The sequence below is a fragment of the Puntigrus tetrazona genome, chromosome 22 (assembly GCF_018831695.1).
Source record: "Puntigrus tetrazona isolate hp1 chromosome 22, ASM1883169v1, whole genome shotgun sequence".
In the NCBI taxonomy this organism is placed as follows: domain Eukaryota; kingdom Metazoa; phylum Chordata; class Actinopteri; order Cypriniformes; family Cyprinidae; genus Puntigrus; species Puntigrus tetrazona.
Genome location: NC_056720.1, coordinates 337,642 through 360,540, shown reverse-complemented (window position 1 = coordinate 360,540; position 22,899 = coordinate 337,642). Strand labels below are relative to the sequence as shown.

At 39.3% G+C, this 22,899-nt stretch overlaps 2 pseudogenes; one reads left to right on the top strand and one right to left on the bottom strand.

The window, feature by feature from the left end:
- Nucleotides 1-82, top strand: part of LOC122327642 — an 8,051-nt pseudogene extending 7,969 nt beyond the window's left edge.
- Nucleotides 1-14,838, bottom strand: part of LOC122328018 — a 37,183-nt pseudogene extending 22,345 nt beyond the window's left edge.
- Between the last annotated feature and the right edge of the window lie 8,061 nt (nt 14,839-22,899).

The following is a 22,899-nucleotide window of genomic DNA, read 5'->3' as shown; positions in this document are numbered from 1 at the left end:
TACTAGGAGGTTAAATAATAAGTAGACCTAGTTAAATGAAGTAAAAAGAAATGATGCTCCCTCTGGACTAGCGAACAACTAAGAAGATGACTAGAAAAATTATGTTGATTTATCATTCTATTATCCCACTTATGTGATGTTTGTATTTACATTTTTACATTTAAATTTTAAATCTCTTTCCAAGACCAGACATTAATAGTTGCTTTAACACAGTTTAACACAGAACAGTAATGCCCTGAATGCTAGCATGACTTTTAGTGCACTTACTGTGCTATTGTTCTAATTGTGATTGTCCTTAAACCATCTGGTGAATATGAATATCATGTAATGTTCTTCTGTAATGATGTATACCTGATAAATAGCTGGCATTTCTAAATTCTGGCAAAAGTATTTAGGTATCCTGTGTTTAGAATGTTTTGCCCTTTTTCATTATGAACACTTCTGATCATATAATGGAAGCTTTAAGAAAATGCTTGATATTAACAGAAACACAACAGCAAGAAGTTTGCAGGTGTACCTTTATTGATGCTAACTGGACTCTGACATTTCACAAGCAGCTCATATTGTATGATGACATGCTACTCTGTCTGGATGTTGTCCCTCACTCCTCTGGCTTCTTTGCCCCTGAAAGTAGAAGAACACATTAGAGTTCTCAAACATAACATTAGGATCTTAAACATGTAAAGATTGACTCCTTCAAACTTTTTATGAAGAGTCAGTTTATATGTAGAGAGCTTCTTTGTGCTGCTCCTGAGCATCAATTTTCCCTTACAATTTTCAATTGCACATACACTTGAACAGATAAACTCTGCCAGAAGGATGAAGGTGGAGCACCAGGATGGAAAGAGTGTCGCAAACCTTATAAAAACGCTTTTAACGTTATCCGTGAAAATGTTGGAAGAGCAAGCTGAGAACCTAAGACCTAAGAGCCAACTCTTAAATGTAAAGTCGGCAACACAAGTGCCGAAAAATATAAAAATTTGTTTAAAAAACTTTTTGCAAAGTGTGTGGCGTTTCAGACATGGAGGCTCTTCATCAGTCAAATGAACAACACTGATGTGCCACTTTTTGTGCCACTTTATCTTGGGTGATCAAAAGTCACATGACCTAACAGCATTATCATAATAATGTATATAAACAAATAATGAAAAAACACCAATCAAGGACACAGAAGGAAAAAAACAAAAAAGCTATACAAAACTGTCTTTTTTTACATTGAATTTTCACATCAAAATTTCAAAAGCTTGTGACTTGAAGGGGCTTAAGAGATAGAGATCTACTGTAAATTTGAAAAATGTTGGACTTGAAAGTTTATGATCCATCGAATTTTCCTGAATATTCCAGGACATTGAATTGATTTGTTTTTTTTCTTTTCATGTTTTAACTTTATTCATAAATGAAAAAGAACCAAGAACAAAAACAAGAGAAGTGCTATATTATTACTATATTTTATAGTAAAACACATATGCACAGTAACCTACTTTTGATCAATTCAAATTCTGCAATATTCTGTAAATAATAGCTATTGAATGGATATTTGAACTTATTTACATGTTGTTGTTATTGTTTTATTCTTATTTAAAATGATCGTAAAGAGAAACCAACAATGAAACAGGGAGGAAATACTAAAATTGTTACTAATATAATTAAGTCAAACACATGTGAACAGTGAGATTGATTTTGATCAGTTCATCAGCTGTCCACACACAGTAGGCAAAGGGTTGAAATGATCACTTATGTGTTTTTGTAGACACTATCCTGCACAAAAGTGCCCGTTCAGTGAGTTACAGATGAATAAGCAAGAAAAAGTTGTACATAGTTGTTCAATCGGTCAGCCTGTTGTAGCTGTCTGGTAGGACCTCATTTAAACTAACAGGTTTGCTCTTTGCTGTCTTTTACAACCAGCGCTTATCATGGTAGTTTAGATTTAAATGTTACCTTCCCAGCTTCGCGGCTCTTGGCTCTCAGCTTGTTTGACCTGGGACTCAGCGATGTCAGCACGCTCCTGAGCCTCCTCCATCTCGTGCTGCACCTTCCTGTACCTGGACAGGTGGTGTTGGCCTGCTCCTCCTGTAAGGATGACACAAGATATCAACCCTTTTCAGAGCATTGCACTCCTGACACTGAATGTATTTAATAGAAAATGTTAAAACTTCACACTCAAGACATTTTGACATTAAACTCACAGCTTCTTCAGCTTGGCGCTTGTAGGCCCTTCACTTTCAGCTGCAGCTTGTCTGCCAGATCCTGCAGTCGGGTCACATTCTTCTTGTCTTCCTCAGTCTTTGAGTGTAAGTAAGTCAATGTTATTAGGTGCACTATGAAATTTATAATGAAATGTAAATTTCTGAATCTTTACCTGGTAGGTAGGCTCCTTCACTCTCCTTTCATATTTGCGCACTCCTTTCACAGCGTCTGCGCCACGTCTCTGTTCAGCTTCAACTTCCGTCTCCAGCTCACGCACCTTCAGTAGAGAGTCATGTTGTCAACTATAAATACTCTAATATAGCCAGTTCATCAAAGACTACATTCAGCTTACAAATTTACCCTGGACTCCAGTTTCTGGAGTTGTTTCTTTCCACCCTTCATGGCCAGACTCTCAGCCTCATCCAGGCGGTGCTGCAGGTCTTTGACAGTCACCTCAGGTTCTTCTTCATCCTCTCAGGTGGCGCTGGTGTCCTGCTCCTTCTTCAGCTCCTCAGCCATCATGGCAGCCTGAAGAATAAGACAATTAAAGTTTTAAGAAATGTCTCCTGTGAATGTTCCCTTTGTAACCACATGCAGGTAACTGAAAAAACTACTTTAAATTAGAATACGGTAAAAGAATGTAAATACTCACATCAGTGATGGCCTTCTTGGCCTTCTCCTCTGCATTTCTGGCCTCTTGGACTGCATCATCCACCTCACCTTGAACCTGGACCAGATCAGCCTCAAGCTTCTTTTTGGTGTTTATAAGACTTGTGTTCTGTGGGGAGGTAAGCAGGTAGTTTCTGAACATCCAACTAGAACTTTTTCATTTGATCAAAATTTGCTCCTAGTGTTAATATTGTTTCTTTACTTGTGAGTGGAGCAGTCCCACACGCTCGCTGGCATCAACCAGCTCCTGCTCTGCCACTTTGCGGCCTCTCTCTGTCTGCTCCAGTGCAGCTCTCAGCTCCTCGATCTCTGCTTGCATCAGGTTATTCCTGCGCTCCACCATGGCCACCTGCTCCTTCATGTCCTCCTGTCCTCTGATAGCTTCATCAAGGTGTGGAGCTGGGCATCCTGTGATAATGTTATTTCTTTGTTGGTTGCAAATCATACTTAATTTTTAATGTATCATGTTCATATTGTCAAACAATAACTTGAATGAAGTTGAATTTCTCCATTCCTCAAAAAGATACAGCTTGAGTTGGCCTTGGATGTTCCTGAGTTGTTTCTGGGCCTCAGCAGCCTGGCCAGTTGGCATGACTCAACTGGATCTCCATTTCATTCAGATCTCCCTCCATCTTCTTTTTTTGACTCTCAGGGCATCGTTTCTGCTCCTGATCTCAGAGTCAGAGTGCTCTGCATGGAATCAATCACTCTTTGGCTGTTCCTTTTGATCTGTTCCATCTCCTCGTCCTTCTCAGCAAGCTTCCTGTCAATCTCACTCTTCACCTGGTTCAGCTCCAGCTGCACACGAAGAATCTTGGACTCTTCATGCTCCAGGGTTCCCTGATGGATAGTAATGACTATGAATCATAGCTCACAGGAAAATAACCTAATGCTCTTGGGAAATTAATTGATTGACAGTTTTCAGTAACAGTACTTCAGCTTCTTCAGTGCTGTCTGGATCTCTGCTTTCTCAGACTCTACTGTCTTCTTTGCCTTTTCCAGTTCATGAATGCTCTTTCCAGCTTCTCCAAGTTGCTCAGTGAGGTCCGATATCTCTTCTAAATAGATTTAAAAGCAGAACTGTAAATCTTTTTGAATCTTTTTTTTTTTTTATGTACATATAAAAGTGTAATTTACGTTGCAGATTCTTGTTCTCTCTCTTTGAGTGTCTCAAGGTGGTCAAGAGCTTCTTCATAGGAGTTCTTCATTTTGAAAACCTCAGTGCTGAGAGAGCAGGCTTCTTTCTGAGCCCCCTTCTAGTTCAGCCTGGCCTTCCTCATACTTCTGTTTCCACTCTGCTAGGACCTGGAAATGAAAGAAATGTAATTGTTAATTGGTCCAAGTTTCAAGATTTAAATTGAGATTATTTCCTACCTTGTCAAAGTTTCTCTGCTTCTTATCAAGGTTGGCAGCCAATGCATTTGCCTCTCCATCAATCATGAGGTCTTCTACTTCACCCTGCAGTCTCTGTTTAGTCTTTTCTAGTGAGGCACACTTGGAGTTCACTGCTTCAATGGATTCTTCAGCATCCTGCAGGCGCTGGGCAAGCTTTTTCCTGAAAAGTGGTATGAACTGATATCTAACTAATATTTATTATATGTATAGTATTAAAAGCATTTTGTGTTTTGATTACTTGGCTTCCTCAAGCTCCTCAGTGCGTTGGATGGCATCAGTCTCATATTTGGATCTCCACTGAGCCACCTCACTGTTGGCCTTAGACATTCCTCGCTGGAGTTCAGCTTTGGCCTCCTGCTCCTCCTCATACTGCTCTCTGAGCAGATCACAGTCATGGCGGGCAGACTGAACTGCATGGGCCAGAGCGTTCTTGGCCTTAAGTTAGACAAAAACATGTTTCTGATATTTTTGTTCTTATTGTACACTCTGCTTTTAAAGGTTTTTTTTTGGTAGGTACACACCTTAATTTCTTCCTCAATATGTCTCTTGAGTTCCTCGATCTGCTGAGTGTAAGCCTGTTTGCCTCTTGTCAGTTGAGAAACAAGAGCTTCTTTCTCCTCCAGCTGACGGCCAAATTCACCTATTATAAGACAGAAAGAGTCACAAGTAAGTTGAATGAGCTCAGTATTGGGGTATTGTATACATTTTTTTGTCTTGCTGTGCTAACTTTGTGGTATGTTTAGTATTTGCACGTGCCATTTTCAGTTTGGAGCCTTGCCCTCTGGGCATTTATGTCATTAAGTTGTCTTATAAGCTCATCATTCTTTGTTTTCAGCTCACTTGCTTGGTCTTCTAATGTATGGCACATCTTTTCAAGGTTTGCCTAAGTAAATTAAAAACTTTTCTTTTAAGAAACTCAACTTTTTTAACTTTATTGTGAATCATGTAGAATTAATAATATTTAAAGATGCTAAAATGAAAAATTATACCTTTGCCTTAGCCACAGCCTCCATGTTGCTTGTCAAGTCATCAATCTCCATCTTGTATTCCTCTTCTCCTTCTCCAGCTTCTGCTTGACCGCTGGAGGTTGTCGATTTGTTCTCCAAGTTCAGCCACACTGTCTGCCTGCTTCTTTCTGAGAGCTGCAGCTGTAGCTTCATGCTGCAAGGTGGACTCTTCCAGATCACGACGCAACTTCTGGAATTCAGCTTCACGCTTCTTGTTCATCTCAATCTGGGCAGCAGTGGCACCACCAGCTTCCTCAGGCCTCTCGCTGATCTCTTCAAGTTCCTGGAGAGATCAGCTCTCTGCTTCTCCACTTTAGCACGAGCAGCTCTTTCCGCTTCAATTTCCTCCTCTAGTTCTTCTATACGGGCCTAAATGAGGTGAAAACATTTTGTGAGACTTGGTATATGCATTTGTCCAACTATCCAAAAATCCTTACAGTTTCACATAGACAAGAATAGGGTTAGTGTTACCTGAAGTTCTTTGATCTTCTTCTGAAGCTGTGCTCCCAAAGACTGTTCATCCTCAATCTTGCTGAGAAGCTGACTTATCTCAAAATCCTTCCTGTTTTTTAAGTAGGAAAAGGAAATAAAGGTTTGCTGCCTTGCTCAAGGTCTTACCTCTGTCATTGTTTTGATGGGAAAGAGAGTGCTGGAGAATGCTGAAGAGAGACCTGAGACTTAAACCCACAACCTTTTGAGTAATAAACTCGATTCTATAAACATTGGGACAGCGTCCCCTCTGTGTTGTACTACTTTGTAAAAACCTTTACTTAAAACCAAATACTTAATTTGTGTAATTTTATAAAGGTCAAACATGTTTGCTCACTTTTGATCTTCTCATCTGATTGCTGTTTGTCATTCTCCAGGTCCATTATGGACTCTTGGGCCCAGTTTCAGATCACCTCAAGCTTCCTCTTGGCTCTCTCAAGGTCCATACGGAGCTTCTTCTCTTGCTCAGTGAGCCCTCGAGCTGTTGTTATAGAGACCAGGGCATGAATATCTGGTATAGAGAAACAAATGTAATTTCTTATTCATAAGAATAAGACAATGAATTAATAACATCGTACATCGTCCACTTGCTGCTCAAGCTTTGTCTTAGATTTAGTCAGAGTGTTGACTTTGTCTTCCTCTGCCTGAAGGTCATCAAGAGTCTGCTGATGTGCCTCTTGGAGGGCTTTCTTTTCTTTGGTCAGTTTGGCAATACTTTCATCTTGAGAGGCCATCTCCTCAGTCAGGTTTTTCACCTAAATGGAAATATTGTTTATTAGTTTCATTCTGAAGGGCTTTAAATTAATATTTTTTTAAATTGAAAAACCTGTAATTTAATTAAACACCCTAATGTCTTTTTCAAATCGGAAACCTTCTGTTCACCTTCGGAGACATGCTTGTCAAAACCTTTTACACACAAAAAACATAAATATTTCAAGCAGCAGCTCTGACGATAAAGAAACTAACGGGACCAGCAGCTCTACATTCATCGTATGTAGATGAATACATACTTTTTATCTGCCTACTTAATGTGCTTGGCGAGACGATTTTGAGCTTGAGTGCGACCAAACCATGTACTGTAGCTTCAGCTTCTCCAGGAATGTGAACAAAAGCGACAATCTTATTTGTCCCTCTCATAGACAGAAAGGGTTCATACATGAGATGCTTGACAAAGTAGTTCTGTGACATCAGTCTGTCAACTGTAATATTATGAACCCACAAGAATAAAAGCTTTGTAAAATTACAGCTGACAGACTGATGTCACAGAACTACTTTGTCGAGCATCTCATGTATGAACCCTTTCTGTCTATGAGAGGGTCAGAGAACTTTCAGATTCCATCAAAATATCTTAATTTGTGTTCCAAAGATTAATAGAAGTTTTCTGTGTTGACATTTTTCGTTTTTTGGGTAACTATCCCAATTCAGCAGTGTATACAAGATGTGAAAAGAATATTAACCTTATTTTCTGTTGCATGTTTCTCTTTCTCCACCTTTGCCAAGGTAAGCTCTAGATCATCAATGTCTTTCTTCAGTTCAGAGCATTCATCCTCTAGTTTTCTCTTCTTGGCAGTCAGTTCAGCATTGAGTTCCTCTTCATCCTCTAGTCTCTCAGTTGTCTCTTTGAGTTTGGCCTCAAGCTGGATTTTGCTTTTGATTAAACCTTCACATCTCTCCTCAGCATCAGAGAGGTTTTCAGTTTCCTGTTCAATGAAATAGATGTAGTTATTGACTTTTTTCAAGCTGTAGGATATAATTTGATTTAAAGAAATTACTCTGTGGGTAAGAGTAAACCGTAATAAGGAGCTTCGCTGCCATACCATAGGTACAGTAGACGCATTGAATTACTCTGAACCAGAAAATAGTCCTCAGCATTTTAACTTTGAACCTTTGAAAATAACCAAAGTACTTACTGCAGCTACTTGAAGTTGAAGGTCGTTTTTTTCCTGAAGAAGTGATACCATTTTCTCCTCAAGCTCCTTCTTTTTAGCTAATGCCTTTGCTAGATCCTCTTTAGTTTTTTCAAAGTTCTCCTTCATGGCTGCCATTTCTTTCTCAGTCTCTGCACTCTTCAGAAGAGGTTTGATCTTAAAGTAGAGCTTCATCCATGGCCAATGTTTGACATTCATGAATGAACGGATGTTGTATTGGATGGCAAAAATTGACTCTCTGTAGGAAAAAGTTTCTGGTTTTTGTTTGAAAAACATTTTCAACTTTAATTTTCTTTTGGTAAATCATGTTGAAAATTTCACTCACCGCCGCTCCATCATCTTCACAAACTCCCTTCTCATGAGGAAGCCACGACAAAGAGCCTGAGTCATGGTAACCAGTTCTGCTAGTTTCTCATCTCTCATTTCCTCAAGAGTACCCAACAGACCAGCTTTAAAGAACACCTGTAAGAAGAGAGGAATCCTATCACAGGCTGATTGGTCACACCTGCAACTCATCATGGCCTCGCTATAATAAGCCACGCGAGGTACATCAGATGACGAGCACTAACTCTGAGAATATGAACTAACGCCATTTCTCTTGTCCTCCTTTAGACAGCAGTGTGTGATTGATTGGCCCCTTGGCATGGAGCACCTCACAGACCCACTGCACCAGAGAGAGAGAGCAAGAGCACCACAATCACTGTTTGTACCTGTTGCACTATTTCTTTCCGACTCACTGTAAATAAAACCACTCTCTGGTATTTTATTTTTGAGTTCTCTGTTGGGTGATGATTCACCCTGTGACACTGGTGGAGAATGGGGGCATACAAGTGAAGAATCACTGACACTCTCTCACTCTCCATCCCTAGTGAGCACTGGCAATACCAGACCTTTTCCATCAGGGAATGTAAGTGTTATGCATTTATTTTCATAAATGAGCAAAATGCAGTGAATGCACAAAATAGAAAATCAATAGAAATCAAATCAATATTTGGTGTGACCACCCTTTGCCTTTAAAACAGCAGCAATTCTTCTAGGTATACTTGCACACAGTTTTTGAAGGAACTTGGCTTGTAGGTTGTTCTAAACATCTTGGAGAACGAACCACAGATCTTCTGTGGATGTAGGCTTTCTCATATCCTTCTTTTTCTTCATATAATCCCAGACACTCTGATGTTGAGATCAAGGCTCTGTGGGGACCATGCCATCACTTACAGTACTACTTGTTCTTCTTTATGCTGAAGATAGGTCTTAATGATTTTGGCTGTATGTTTTGGGGTCGTGCTGCTACATAATGAATTAGGGGCCAATCATATGCCTCCCTCATAGTATTGTATGATAAATAAGTATCTGCCTGTATTTCTCAGCATTGAGAAGACCATTAATCCTGACTGAATCTCGATTTTCTATATATACTGTACAGTTCATTTGTCATAGTGAAGGTTGATGCCAGTATGAACCATTGTATGTGACAAACTTCAATAAAAACACATTTCTTCAGCGAGTGTCCATTTATAAGACACTTGCCAGACATTCGATCATTCTGAAAATGTGCTCATAAAGCTATGAGCACACTTCCACAACTTGTTTATTTGCACTAATAATAACAGATTAAACGCACATTTAATATTATAAATTACCATTCATCACAGATTGTAATCACCTTTGCTGCCATTGCAGTCATAATCCATCAAACCTTCAGTGGTAAATTACTGGCTTGCTTCCTCAAAAGGGACTTTGGCTTTATTTGTCCCAGGCAAACTAGTCCTGACTTCATATTTCTATTATTGGAGGTATGTTTGTTCTAACCAGTTGCTGTACCAGTTCAAGGTCACCCATGATGACAAAAGTGTATTACTGCTAGCCCTCCTGGAGATTGTATTGTAGTGCCTGTTTATTTATCTATGTGTGTGTATGTATATTAGTGTGTATGTGTTGTATATTGTGAAAGTCATTCCATGTAGAGATGAGTTTAATGTAGCTCACCTTGGTGTGTCCAAACTTGTATTGTGTGTGGTCAACATCAATAGAGCCCAAGAGTTTCTCTGAAGCCTTTTTGTTGTCAATAAACTGTCCTTCAGGGATGACACTAGCATTTAATACTTTGTACCTGGACAACATTAAGGAACGATTAATGTTTTAGTGAACCCAAAATTTGTATTATAAGCTACAAAAACATATTCATAAGATGGTGTATCATCTGGAATTAGGGCTTTGTGTCTTTACCTCTGCTTGAAGTCACCGTAGAGGATTCTGCTGGGAAACCCTTCCTACAGATTCTGATACCCTCCAGCACACCATTACACCTGAGCTGATGGATGACCAGGAAGTTCTCCATCAGACCTGCAATGCAAATATTCTTAAAGTTTCTGAAATATTTTCAAAATTGTGACATATGAGTCTTTAGTAAGTTTACCTGGAGTCTTGGACTCATTAGGAATCAAGCAGCGCACAAAGTGAGGGTGAGTACTCCTCAGGTTAGTCATCAGCTTACCCAAGTTCTCCTGTGGAAACATTTAATGGAGGTTTATGTTCAATGTACAAATGTTTAATATAAACTTTACTTGAGAATAACATCACATCTCATTAAAAGAAAGAAAGTGTTTACCTAAAAGTGCAGAAACAGTCTGGAAAGAACCACCCTTCTTCTTGCCTCCTTTCTTTCCACCACCCTCGGCTGTTTTATATCATTGAAATGAGTAATTGTTAATTATTATTAATAATTTATTTATTATTGTTATTTCCTTTTTAATAAATCAGGATTTATAATCAAATTAAGTACAGATATTTGTACCTTCAGCACCAGCATGAGCAGCATACAGGAAGGATAGCAGTTTGAGTGATGACTTCTGGTAGAGTTGAACAACAGAGTCGTTCAGTGGATCCTTGTTCTTGTCCAACCAGCCAACAATGTTGTAGTCCACAGTCCCAGGCGTAGTGCACCAGAGAAAGTGAGCCTCCGCTTTACCTTTGGCAGGCTTGGGCTTCTGGAAAGCCACACTTTTGCCCAGATGCTGATCATGAAGCTTGTTTTTGAAGCTTGTGTCTGTTGCCTTGGGGAACATACACTCCTCTTCAAGGATGGAGAAGATGCCCATTGGCTGTTGAAGAAATGTTCACCCTCAAGTACAGTCACAATGTGAATAGTAAATTAAATTTACTGAATATCCTCTTACCTTCTCAATGAGCTCAATGCATGCGGCCAAGTCCATACCAAAGTCAATGAACTCCCATTCAATACCTTCTTTCTTGTACTCCTCTTGCTCCAGAACAAACATGTGGTGGTTGAAGAACTGTTGCAGTTTCTCATTTGTGAAGTTGATGCAAAGCTGCTCCAAGCTGTTGAACTGATGAATAGAGGCAAATTTTTACAGCTGACTGTCATCTTTTGTGTTCTTAAATTAATGACTGATGCTCACATCAAAGATCTCAAATCCAGCGATGTCCAGCACACCAATGAAGAACTGTCTTGGCTGCTTGGTATCCAGCATCTCATTGATACGGACGACCATCCACAAGAACATTTTCTCATAGACAGACTTGCAGAGAGCTGAAACTGCATTGTTCACCTGAGAAATTCAAAAGTTAGTGTAATTGATACAAAAGCTTAATTGTGAAATATAAATGGCTATTTTGAATGTTTCCTAACATTTCTAACATCATCTATTGAAAAGGTAAGTGATCACCTGTGGTACTGTCTGGCCTTTGGTCACCATCTCGTTCCCGACCTTCACTCTGGGGTAGCACAGAGCTTTCAGCATGTCAGCAGAGTTGAGGCCCATGAGGTAGGCGATTTTATCAGCCACTGAGGAGGAACAGTTTTTGCATTATTTTCACTAATGAAGTCAATGATTGAATGCTGATTTATGTTAACAATAAACCCTACCCTCAGTGCCATCAGGTTCAGCCTGCTCCTCTCTCTGCTTCTGTTTGAACTTCATGTTCCCATGATGCATCACGGCCCCTGTCAGCTTGTAGATGCTGATTTTCTCATCAGCAGTGAAGCCCAGAATGTCAATGGCAGTCTGTTTTTACAACAACCAGAAAAATTGCATTATTATTATTATTATTATTATTATTATTATTATTAATTAGAGAGTCAAAATAGAAGATTATTTTATTTGTGTAATGTTTATATCAATGTCATAGAATCTGGAAGTAGTTGTCCACATACATCTGTTGCTATGAACTCCTCCACATCATTGATGCTCTTCACCGTGACTTCACCCTGGCTGATCATTGGATAGTCAAAAGGGTTGGTGGTGATGAGCAGGGCCTCTGTAAAGAGTTGATGTGCTGCACGTTAAGTGTTCTCAAACAAAGAAATACCTAAACATAATCCTGTAGATTTCTCACCGAGCAGCTCTGGCTTGTGTCCAGTCATGAGCTGGTAGAAGATGTGGTAACTCCTCTCAGCAGACAGCTGGAATGTCACTCTAGACTTTTCCAGCAGATCTGTCAGAAAATGTCAGAAAAGGCACTTGTAATTAATCAGCTTTTTTGCCTACTTGTTGAAATATCTGGAATAACACGGTTTACTCACAAGTTTCTATATCAGCTGATGCCAGTTTTCCAGTGGTCGCAAAGTGAATCCTGATGAATTTACCTACAAAGATGAAAATCTTCAGAACAGCTTAGAATTTTCTAGGATTTGCTTGAATTTGTGAAATGTATTTTATCTGACCTAAGCAACTTACAAAACGAGAGGAGTTGTCGTTCCTCACAGTCTTGGCATTACCATAAGCCTCCAGCAGAGGGTTGGCTGCAATGATTTGATCCTCTAGCGACCCCTGGTGAATATTTAATTATCTTCATTATGTAGAATAATTTTGTCACTGTACTTTGAATGATATATGATTGTTTAATGTAGTTACCTGCATTTTGCCAGGGACAGGTTCTGCCTTCTTTCCTCCAGACACAGCGATTGTCGCAAAGTACTGGATGACACGTTTGGTATTGACAGTTTTTCCTGCACCAGATTCTCCACTGAGTTGATGTGTTAAAGGAAAAATAAAACAACATATTTTAGAATATTGGAAATTACTTGATTGTTAAATTTAATTTTTAAGTGCTTTTTCTTTTAAACTATCATCAGACATTGTGGTTACTTGTTTAGTGGACATGGAACCAATAATTAGATACACATGCCTCGTTTTAATGTTTTCTTAACCTAGGGTGACCATATGTACCTTTTTTCCAGACATATCCCTGACAAGATTACTGTATTGCCTCAAAGTACCTTGAGAGCATTTTGATAACATAAGGAACTGATGTCATACACCGATTGGTCTGCATGCAAACAAAGCCTAATCCTAGATATTTCAGTTAATATAGAAAACCTGGACAGGATGGTCCTTATGGTCACCCTATTTTAACTTTGTATACATTTAACAATGTAAGCAAGCAGGAACTATTTTATTACTTTTGTTTTTCCAGCTTTTTTCAGCACATGCCTGTGAGAATAATGACTATGCATTGGCATATCTACAGCCAGTCTCCAGAAGTATCAAAATGCTATAAACGTTTTTGTGAGTGCACTCCTTAGAGGAAAAAAAAAAAAAAGAAAAAGCATTTTGTAGTCTACTTACGTAATCAGGATAGATTGATTCTCCCTGTCTGGAACAAGTTCATAGTCTTATTTTAAGTTAAACTGCAGAACAAATTTGTAAATCAAATTGAAAATGTATCAATCTAAATATGTAGGCTCATGATGAGTAAAAAAACAATAATTTTTCTAAACTGGAATGAAAATATATACTCCACTTACCAGTGAGCATGAACTGATAGGCGTTGTCAGAGATGGAGAAGATGTGAGGTGGGGCTTCAATCCTCTTTTTCCCTCTGTATCCAGCCACGACAACTGAGTCATACACCGGCAGCCACTTGTAGGGATTGACAGTGACGCAGAACAAGCCAGAGTAGGTCTGAAACAGAGATAGTCCAGGTTTACAATGGTGTCGTCTCATCCTAGAAATAAAACACGATTAACTTAGACTTACGTAGATCATCCATGCTGCGTAACGCTCTTTGAGGTTGTACAGCACAGCAGGCTCATTGAGGTGGGTCATCATGGCCATGTCCTCGATTTTGTCAAACTTTGGAGGATTCATGGGGAAGATTTCATCTTCTTTTACTGTGATTGTCTAAAAGTTTTCAACATGGTTGAGACTTTTACTAAATATGACCAATTTTTTTATTTGTGGTGGCATGTAAAATTTTTTAGCATAAAAGCAATACTTTTTCTAATTGTACTTACTTTCCCACACAGAGTTTTGACAGTAGCTTTGCCGCCCTCTCTACTAGCTAGAGTACCCTTCAGGTACATCTCACTTTGCTCTGTCACAAAGAACGCCGTTTTGGCATCAAAGGGTGTTCTGAGCCTCGATTCTCTCTCTTTCTGGCTTCCGGAGGTAAATGGCCGCCGGGCCGAAACACTCCATTTCACCATCTCCCATGATTGTGGTTTACTGTTACAAATGAGAAGGAGAGAATGTGCTGAGGGTCGTCCACTCTGGTTCTATATTGCACATTTACTGTTGATTTCATTGACCGAATTGCAATTCTGTAGGAAATTGAGTTTTAGTTGAGTTTCAATTACAGATCGGAAAGCTAATTGGTAAGTCTTAAACTCTGTTTATGACAATAGAGCAATTCCTTCTAAAATCAGTGGTTCAATCACGTTGCTGTACATAAGTAGTTTCTATGTTCTAATGTAGTACTAATTTCCCTTCAGCCATGTGTGGCTCTTTTCACCATTAACAATCAAAGATACACACACTCTCAATAATAACCATTTTGCACTCTGTTCAACCAAATGTTGATCATTTCTCTTTCTTCTACAATAAAAGACAATAATTTTTTATAAACACATTATCACTCTATAATACCTGCTGTTGTTTCCAGAGAGAATGTTTCTGATGTGTCTGGTGTAGGAGATGCTAAGAGGAAAGCAAAAAAAATGCACTGAATTTGTAACTTGTGGGTGATTCAGTCAAATTAATTTTTAAAGCATGCCCAATGTACAGTACATCCCCACAATGTCACCTCTTACAACTGATAACCATGTATGATGGTTAACCAATCTAAAGTATGAGATATAAGGTTAATAGCAGAAGGAGATCATGACGAGCAACTCACCTACGTTTGAGTTCCAGTCAGTCCTTAGAGGAGCCTGAAGCAGCGTCTTATATAGACAGAATAATGATTACTCAGCAATACACACACTTACTGTATTTGGTCATGTGTTTTTAGTTCCGTTTTGACAGGATTTTTTTGTAACAGATTATTTCTGTGTCATATTAATGAACAAAGAAATTAAGTTATCACTGTCCTAATCCTACTTAGTTTTTGTTAAATTAATAAGAAATCCTGTGTTAGAGAACATTTGTTGAATAGGTAATATTGTATTAAAGACAAGGGAATGTTTTGCTATGATGAGGTGAATTGACACCTTAATGAATTGAAGGAATACTTGAAAATAAGCCTTCAGTGCTGTGAATAAAAATTATATTTTTGGCAATTACTGATCAAGCACCTTAACCTTGAGAAAGAGTTGTTATGTGAAGGTATCAGTTACTGGAGTTCAGACATTGTTTGGGCCTTATGTTGAGCACAATCTTCTTCAAGTGCCTTGGCACTACAGTAGAGCCCAGTTTAGCCGTGGAGAAGCTCTCAAATGTCACTGGCATACTGTTCCCAGAGGCCTAGGAAGCTTTTTGTGTGACAAAGCATCAAATTTGGACACAGCAGTTGTCATAGTGCATATTGTGACACTTATTCTGAAGAAAAACATTTTTATGCGACAATTGCTTTTAGAGCAGAACAGATGAATAATGGAAATGAATGATGCTCCGACTCTAATTACTCCGTCGATACTGTTAGTTGATTTATGTAGAATAGTGTCTTCCGATGCTGAGGTTTGGTTTGACTAAAAATAATGCCAAATAATGCTTTAAACTATACAGTACATTTAGTTCATTATAATATTAGAGGTTAAAATTTGCTGATAACTTTCTCACTGTAACAGTTCTGGACTTTTGGTACGTTTGCCTGTTCCTGGGTTTCCTTGTTTGGTTTTGTTCCTGTTTAATTTAATTTTTAATTTGTCTGTTAGTCATTATTAGATAGCTCCCTTCCCTCATTAGCACTTACTCACTCTTAGTTCAGTTGTTTCTTGGTCAATGTTGAATGTTACACGTCTTGACCCCCAAACGTTACTAAACTAAAACGTTAAAAACAAAGCAATTTGTTAATGTGTTATAATAGACAGCCCTACATTCTACAAAGACATTTTACTAGAGACATTACAAACTACTGACCAATATTGGTGTATCCCTATTGGAAATAGCTAATACTTAAGACTAGTAGGAGATGTTGTGAATTAAATGCATTAAATAATAAATCTAAGATTATTGGATGGCTAAATCATTGAAACCACCAACGAACAAACGCATGAATGCAGGATCATGCCCCTGTCCTTTTGCTTTGCCGTTCAAGTAAAATGCAATATGTTCCAGCACTACCACCAAGAAGATGAGAAGATGGCAGGAGGCTGTGGAATAAATTCTAAGATGTTGATTCCTTATAAGATGAGAACATGTGGACAATAAAATTCGAAGGCGTCTTTTCCCTTAGGGTGGACATATTAGGACTTTACACAAATATAGCTGGTCGGTCAGCTATGCCATCAGGGCTTTGCCATTTGTCAGCATAGGTCACAAGCTTTATTGTGGTGTCAGGTTCAAAGCTTTGATATCAGATGGTCATTCATTTTAATCAACTCCATCTCTGATACTCTGATATTTAAAAGATATTGTAGAAAGCTATTGATTCAGTTGGTCTTTATCGATTGGTCATTGTTTTGTTTGGTCATTAGAAAGTAAAATTTTATATTACCAGTTTGCAGGTTGTCTTAGCTTTATTTACTTTAGCAACTGGTACACAGGCGTTCTGTTTGAGAATTGATTGTTCGGCTTTCCTGTTGTTGGCATTCAGTAGTGGAACACAGCTAAACTGGCCAGGTAATATTTCTTTCAAAATGTATTATTTTAGCATGTCTAATTGATCTAACAGACATTCTCTGGCCTTTTTGATGGTTTGTTGCTTTAGTACTTAGAGTAGTTTGCAAGCGTAAATTCTTTAGACAGGTACTGTGGTTGAAGCACAAGGACTACTGAGTATCTTTACTATTTCTGGGATTATATCTCTGAGGATAGATACAATCTTGTGATTTAGGCATTTGTTACTGGCAGTTTGTACAAGGTAAATTAGTATTAGTAGTTAGTCTTTTGATGAAATTTTAGAATTTTTCAATTGGATTAGGTATCTATCTTTTTCCTGTTTGAATGATAACATGCTTTTGGAAGGACTCCATTTAAATGTTCTCTAAAAATCATCATTGATTACTGTTCAGACATTTTAATTTGATTGTATTATTAATCAAGTTCAGGAGGAGCATATTCAGATAATCAACCAATTCAGCACAGGTGAAGTATGTGCGGATAATCAACTTAATTAGCACGACAGTATAGGCTAAATCAGTGGTTCTTAATTGGATTGGCCTTGGGGCACAGTTTCCCATGATCATCAAGCCACAATTATATTATTAGAAAATAAATGGATGGAAAATAAACACAAAGCAAATTTATTTAAGAAAAAATAAGTTATTAAAATTAAAATTAAGAATATGACTAATTTGGAATAAACAGTCTATAAAGTAAGGCTACTTAACTGCAGTTTAATAGAATGAAAATAATTTCTTCATGTAAATCCTTCCCAGGTAACGCATGCAGTACCAGTTAAATTTAATTTAAATGTAAATGTACTTTTATTTTGTGCATTGCATGCTCATAGTTTTTTTTGCTTTAGTGACGTAAAAGAGCTTCTTGGCGCTTTTGTGTCTGTTATAGAAAAGTGTGCAATGAACACAGCACAACATCTGGCAGGAAAGGCACTGAATTGGGACAACAAATTTTTCTCAGGCATTATTTACTTTAAACATACATTAAAGTACATTACTTTACATTATTTACATTAAACTGCATTTGTTTCATGCACGTCTTTTTTAATAATAAAATGTTTGCATAAGAAAAACATTTATAACGTTTTTTAGTTGTTGATGTCATTTTTGATACTACTCTCCATCGCAACTCACCTGTTGAGAAACACTAGTTAGTTGGCTGCATATATACTATACTTTGTCTCACAACAACTTCTATTCCCCTTCCACCCTGTAAAAATGTTAAATTTGTACTCTAGATGGCACAGACAGATGGGGACAAACTCAATCCAATATAATCACATCATTATTCAAGTCACAGCTGACTTGACCAGAGTTTGGAGCTTCCTACAGAAACCTGCGTAAAGAACGTATTATAAAATGACTGGTTTGTAGTTCCCTTTCTGCTGCTTACTTTGATGTGGTGCGGAAAGAGAGACACTGAGTTGCACTTGAGAGTAGAAGTGAAATCATACCCAGGGCATGCTGTAACCAGCTGAATTTGTTTATTAAGTGTGCAGAACAACCACCCAATAAAGCATTGCAATAGTCTAACCTTGAGGTCATAAACACATAAATTACTAGTTTTCACAGATCGCAATTTATAAACATTTTTGAGATGTAAAAATGCAGTTTTATAGATAATAGAAATATGGCTTTCAAAGGAAAGATTGTTATCAAACAGCACGCCTAGGTTCCTAACTGCTGAAGAAGAATTAGCAGAGATTATTCTAGGTTCTAGGTTATTACATTTGGGGTTTTTAGATCCGATAATTAGCACCTTTTTTTCTCCATGATCTTGATTAATTTTCTTGGGATCTGTATCCAGCTCAAATTGATATCGAAATAATGGAACTTGCTGTTATGGCCAGGGGCGTAGCAGTACTGAAACACTAAGCTGTTTGCCTATCACAATGCAATGGGACAGCTAACCATTGCAACGTTTTGGAAGGTAGGCCTTCATCAAAGCCTGTAACTAATTGAGCCATTTGTGCAAGGTTGGGAGAAAGCTATTGTAATTATGTGAAAAGTGTATTGTAAATACATTGCAACAAAATGAAAACAGGTTTTCAAGAATGTTAGTGTAGCGAATATGACGAATATGTAATTGGCGTGTGAAATTAAGAAGCAAGACCAACGTGCTTGATGCGGTAAGGTTATAGGTGGAGCTGGCAAAAGTATGGAAAAGAGCATTGGTCTGTGATCAGAGAGTAGAGTCTCACAGATGTCCGTGTCAGCCACAGAAATCCCATAGATCAATATCAAGTCAAGCCATATAACCATGATCGTGTGTGGGACTATTTACCCATTAAAAACATTCAAGGAAGATAGTAAATTTAGAAATTCCTTATCAGGAAGGAATGCACAAAGATAAGTTCACAATTAACTATGTCTCTTTTAACAATACATGAAGAGAATGTCTTGCACAGAAGGGTAGCACACACATAAATGGTAGTATTGACAAGCCTTGACAAACTAACATTGAACTGAATCAAACTTATAAAGGGGAGGAAAAAATTTGTATAATTGAATGCATGCACCTAAACACAATGACATGATTAACAAAGGACAAAAGCTAGATCACACATAGTACATGGGAAATGAAAAACAAAAACAAAACAGGCCAGGACTGTGACAGGTCACCCTACTCTCGGAAGGGCGGGACAGAAGGGGGAATATGTGGTTGTTCCGAAGAAGGAAGGAGCCATGATGGAGACAGAAGGGATCACGAGTGGCGTCTAGAGGTGGCGGATGGTAGACAACAGACCAAGGTGTAGCCAGAGGGACGAGGGAGCCTGGCGTAAATGGTGGACTGACGGGCCACAGAAGAGAAGAGGGAGCTAGAAGCCATTTTGGAGCCTATGGGTCGTAGGGTCAATGTGGAGTCTGGGACTGCTGGAGGCAGAGATGAGGGATCCTCCAGCCACGATGCAGATGGAGACCAGCACACCTGTGGAAAATCCAGCACACAGTTGGTAGGCTGAGGGCAAAGCAGCAGGACTGAGAGTAGCCCATGGTGGAGGAGACAGGAACTGGTGGGAGGGGCGAGCATTTGGGAGTCTCCTCTGGGCTTAACTCAGGAGGGCACTCTTGAGGAGTGGGCACTGAAGGGCACTGTTAACAAGTGGGTACTTGGGTACCGGGAGCTCTTCTGGGCTGGATGGTACCAGCAGAGATGAAGAATGGCTGAATAGGGCCAGCGGAGATGGAAGAGAGTCAAAACCCCAGTGAAATAAATCCTTTTCTTCGTCTTGCAGCCCCAGATGCACAGTCAGCTTACCCTCAGCCATGGTGCAGTGGGCGGAGCTCTCACGCTCTCACTGTACATCGCTTTCTCTACAGTGGCAAACTCTGTTGCCAGCTCTCACACCTGGTCTGACATCAGAGGCTCTAGCTCCAAGGCAATCCTCTGCTCTGTTGAACTCTGGTGATGGCTCGTCGGTCGTGTTGGGCATTGGTCAGGGGTGGGATCTGGCTTGGGCTTCTTGTAGTGGGGAGATGGTGGGCTGGGCTTTGGGTCCAGAGTGGTGATGGTATCATTGTTCAAATACCCACAGTAAGTGGGTATTTGCAGGACACCAGCACATACTTGATGAAGGAGGCGAAGCTCTCACAAGGACCATCCCTAGACAGCTGGGCTTGTGTGAAGTTACAAAAAATGAGCAGAAGCAGCTGTCTAAGTTGTGTGTTAAGTTGGCAAGCAATACAAAATTGTTTGTGTGGTCCTTGAGAAAGCGTGCCCCCTGCTACAGCAAGAGCAGGCCGGGGTTCCAGGATTCAGTCACAAAGAAGATCTGCAGATTGTTTGAAGAAATTAGGTTGTTGCAGATGAAAGTTTAGTTTGTTCTGTGATTTATGTAGTGATCTATTATTTATTTAAAATAATTAAAAGAAATGTTTCTTGTCTATCCTTATGTCATTAATTTGTTGAGATTGATTGAAGATTTAGAAAGTAATTAGTAATTATTTAATCCTTTTTGGGGAGAGTAATTGTGCAGTAATCTAACTACACTGTTAAAGATGTAATTAGTGTTACCCACGAAATGATAACATTAAGTTGGAACTTGGTTTTGATTTTATTCCACTAGTGCAGAACTCACACTGTACACATTCTTTTACGATTGTTGTTTTTAGTATTGTCATATGCATACATGCACACGTGCGTGTATACGTATGCGGTCAAACTGTAAACACAAAAACACATTTATACTTAGTAATATAATCACATAAACAGCATACGTTTACACAAAGAAAAATAAACATAATATATTAACATTTACGCACTATGGCGGCAATCGCTATAATCGCCAAAAATAGCGATCTACGTAACATTATATTAAACATCGTATTTCTTAACAACGAAAACATTCTCACCACGCTGGGAATAAGTAGGTTAAGTAGGTAATCAAACACTTGTAAATCGTCAAAAGTCCAACACGCTAGAACCAAACAACATGGTCTTTTTTTTTTTTTTTTCTTTCCCCTCCCTCACAACGTTCCCCTGAGTCCACTGAAACGACGTTCTTAAAGGGGCAGCAGCCTACATCCCGGCCCCAATGACCCAAAAAGGGTCATTCAAAGAAAGGAAGGGTGATGCTTCAATAAGTTAACTCAACTAATTAAACTGGCTTCCAGGAGGCATATTTTATCCGCTGGACGGCTGTAGACTCCTGTCTGTGTTTTCACTTCCACAGAACGCACAAGTCCATCTGCACCTGGATAAACCTGAGTAATCAGACCTAGTGGCCAGTGATTGCGTGGTGTATTTTCATGCAGAATTAGCACAAGATCTCCTACTTGAAGATTCCGCTTTGGTTGTAGCCATTTCTGGCGCTGCTGCAGTGCAGGCAAGTATTCTTTAAGCCATCTTGACCAGAAGATATCTGCCAAATACTGGACCTGGCGCCATCGGCGCGGTAAACATCTTGTTTTACGAAGGCTCCTGGGGGTAGAGTCGGACCAGAACGAAGTAACAACAGATGATTTGGAGTGAGTGGTAGAGGATCTGACAGGTCGTCAGAGAGTTTAGTAATTGGTCTACCGTTGACAATAGACTCTACGCAACAAAACAGCGCGTAAATCAATCCCTCATCATCTGGTGTCTGCTGTGAAAGAACAGTATTTAGAATGGAGCAGATGGTGCGAATTTGTCGCTCCCATACACCACCCATATGTGAGCGGCAGGTGGATTGAAGATCCATTTTACATTGTCCTGCAGCAGATAATCAGAAATCTTTTGTTGATTCCATTCATTAATGGCCTTTCGCAACTCTCGCAACCCACCCACAAAATTAGTCCCATTATCTGATCGTATCTCAGAAGGTGGGCCTCTCCTGGAGATGAATCGCTGTAAAGCGTTGATAAAAGAATCCGTGTCAAGGGTGTGTGTGACCTCGAGATGAATAGCTCTCGTAGTGAGACATGTAAACACACATCCGTACCTCTTTTGATCACTCGTGCCCTTTTAACCAAGAATGGTCCGAAATAGTCTATGCCCACTCGAGTAAATGGAGGCTCACACGGTGTCACTCTAGAGTCAGGTAAGTCAGCCATTTGCTGAGCTTGTGGCTTAGCTCTTAATTTGCGACACTGTAGACATGACTTGAGAGTCTGGTTAATGACAGCACGTCCCTTTAGAACCCAGAAACGCTGACGAATTTCTGTAAGAACTCGTTCTGGACCTGCATGACCCAAACGAAGATGGTAGTGACGAATAATCAGCTGGGTGACATGATGATTATTAGGTAGGATCACCGGGTGTTTAGCCTCGTAGGGAATTGGGGCATTTGTTAGTCTACCTCCGACACGAAGAAGATGGTTATTCTCATCCTCGAAAGGTTTGAGCTTGAGAAGAGAACTGGTTTTTGCTTGAGCAGATCCGAAAGTTGCGGCTTGTACGTATTTGAGAATGGCTAGCTCTGCTTGCTGGAGCTCACCAACAGTGATGGGGTCAGAAAGATGCACACTTGCTTTCTTGCGCAACAAAGCCTTTAGACGCGCAACAAGATAGCAGTAGCTCTTTTCAAACGATGCCAACTGGAGTATCGTTCCAGTAATCTATCCACTGCATTTTTCGTCAAGTGGTTTTGTTTTATGCTAGCTGCATAAATTTCTTTGCCTTGTTTGATCTCTGCTCCGTCTGGCAAGTCATTTATAATAGGCTGAGCAGGCCATTGTTCCTCCTCAAGTCTAAGAAAGTGTGGACCAGTTACCCATCGTTCACTTT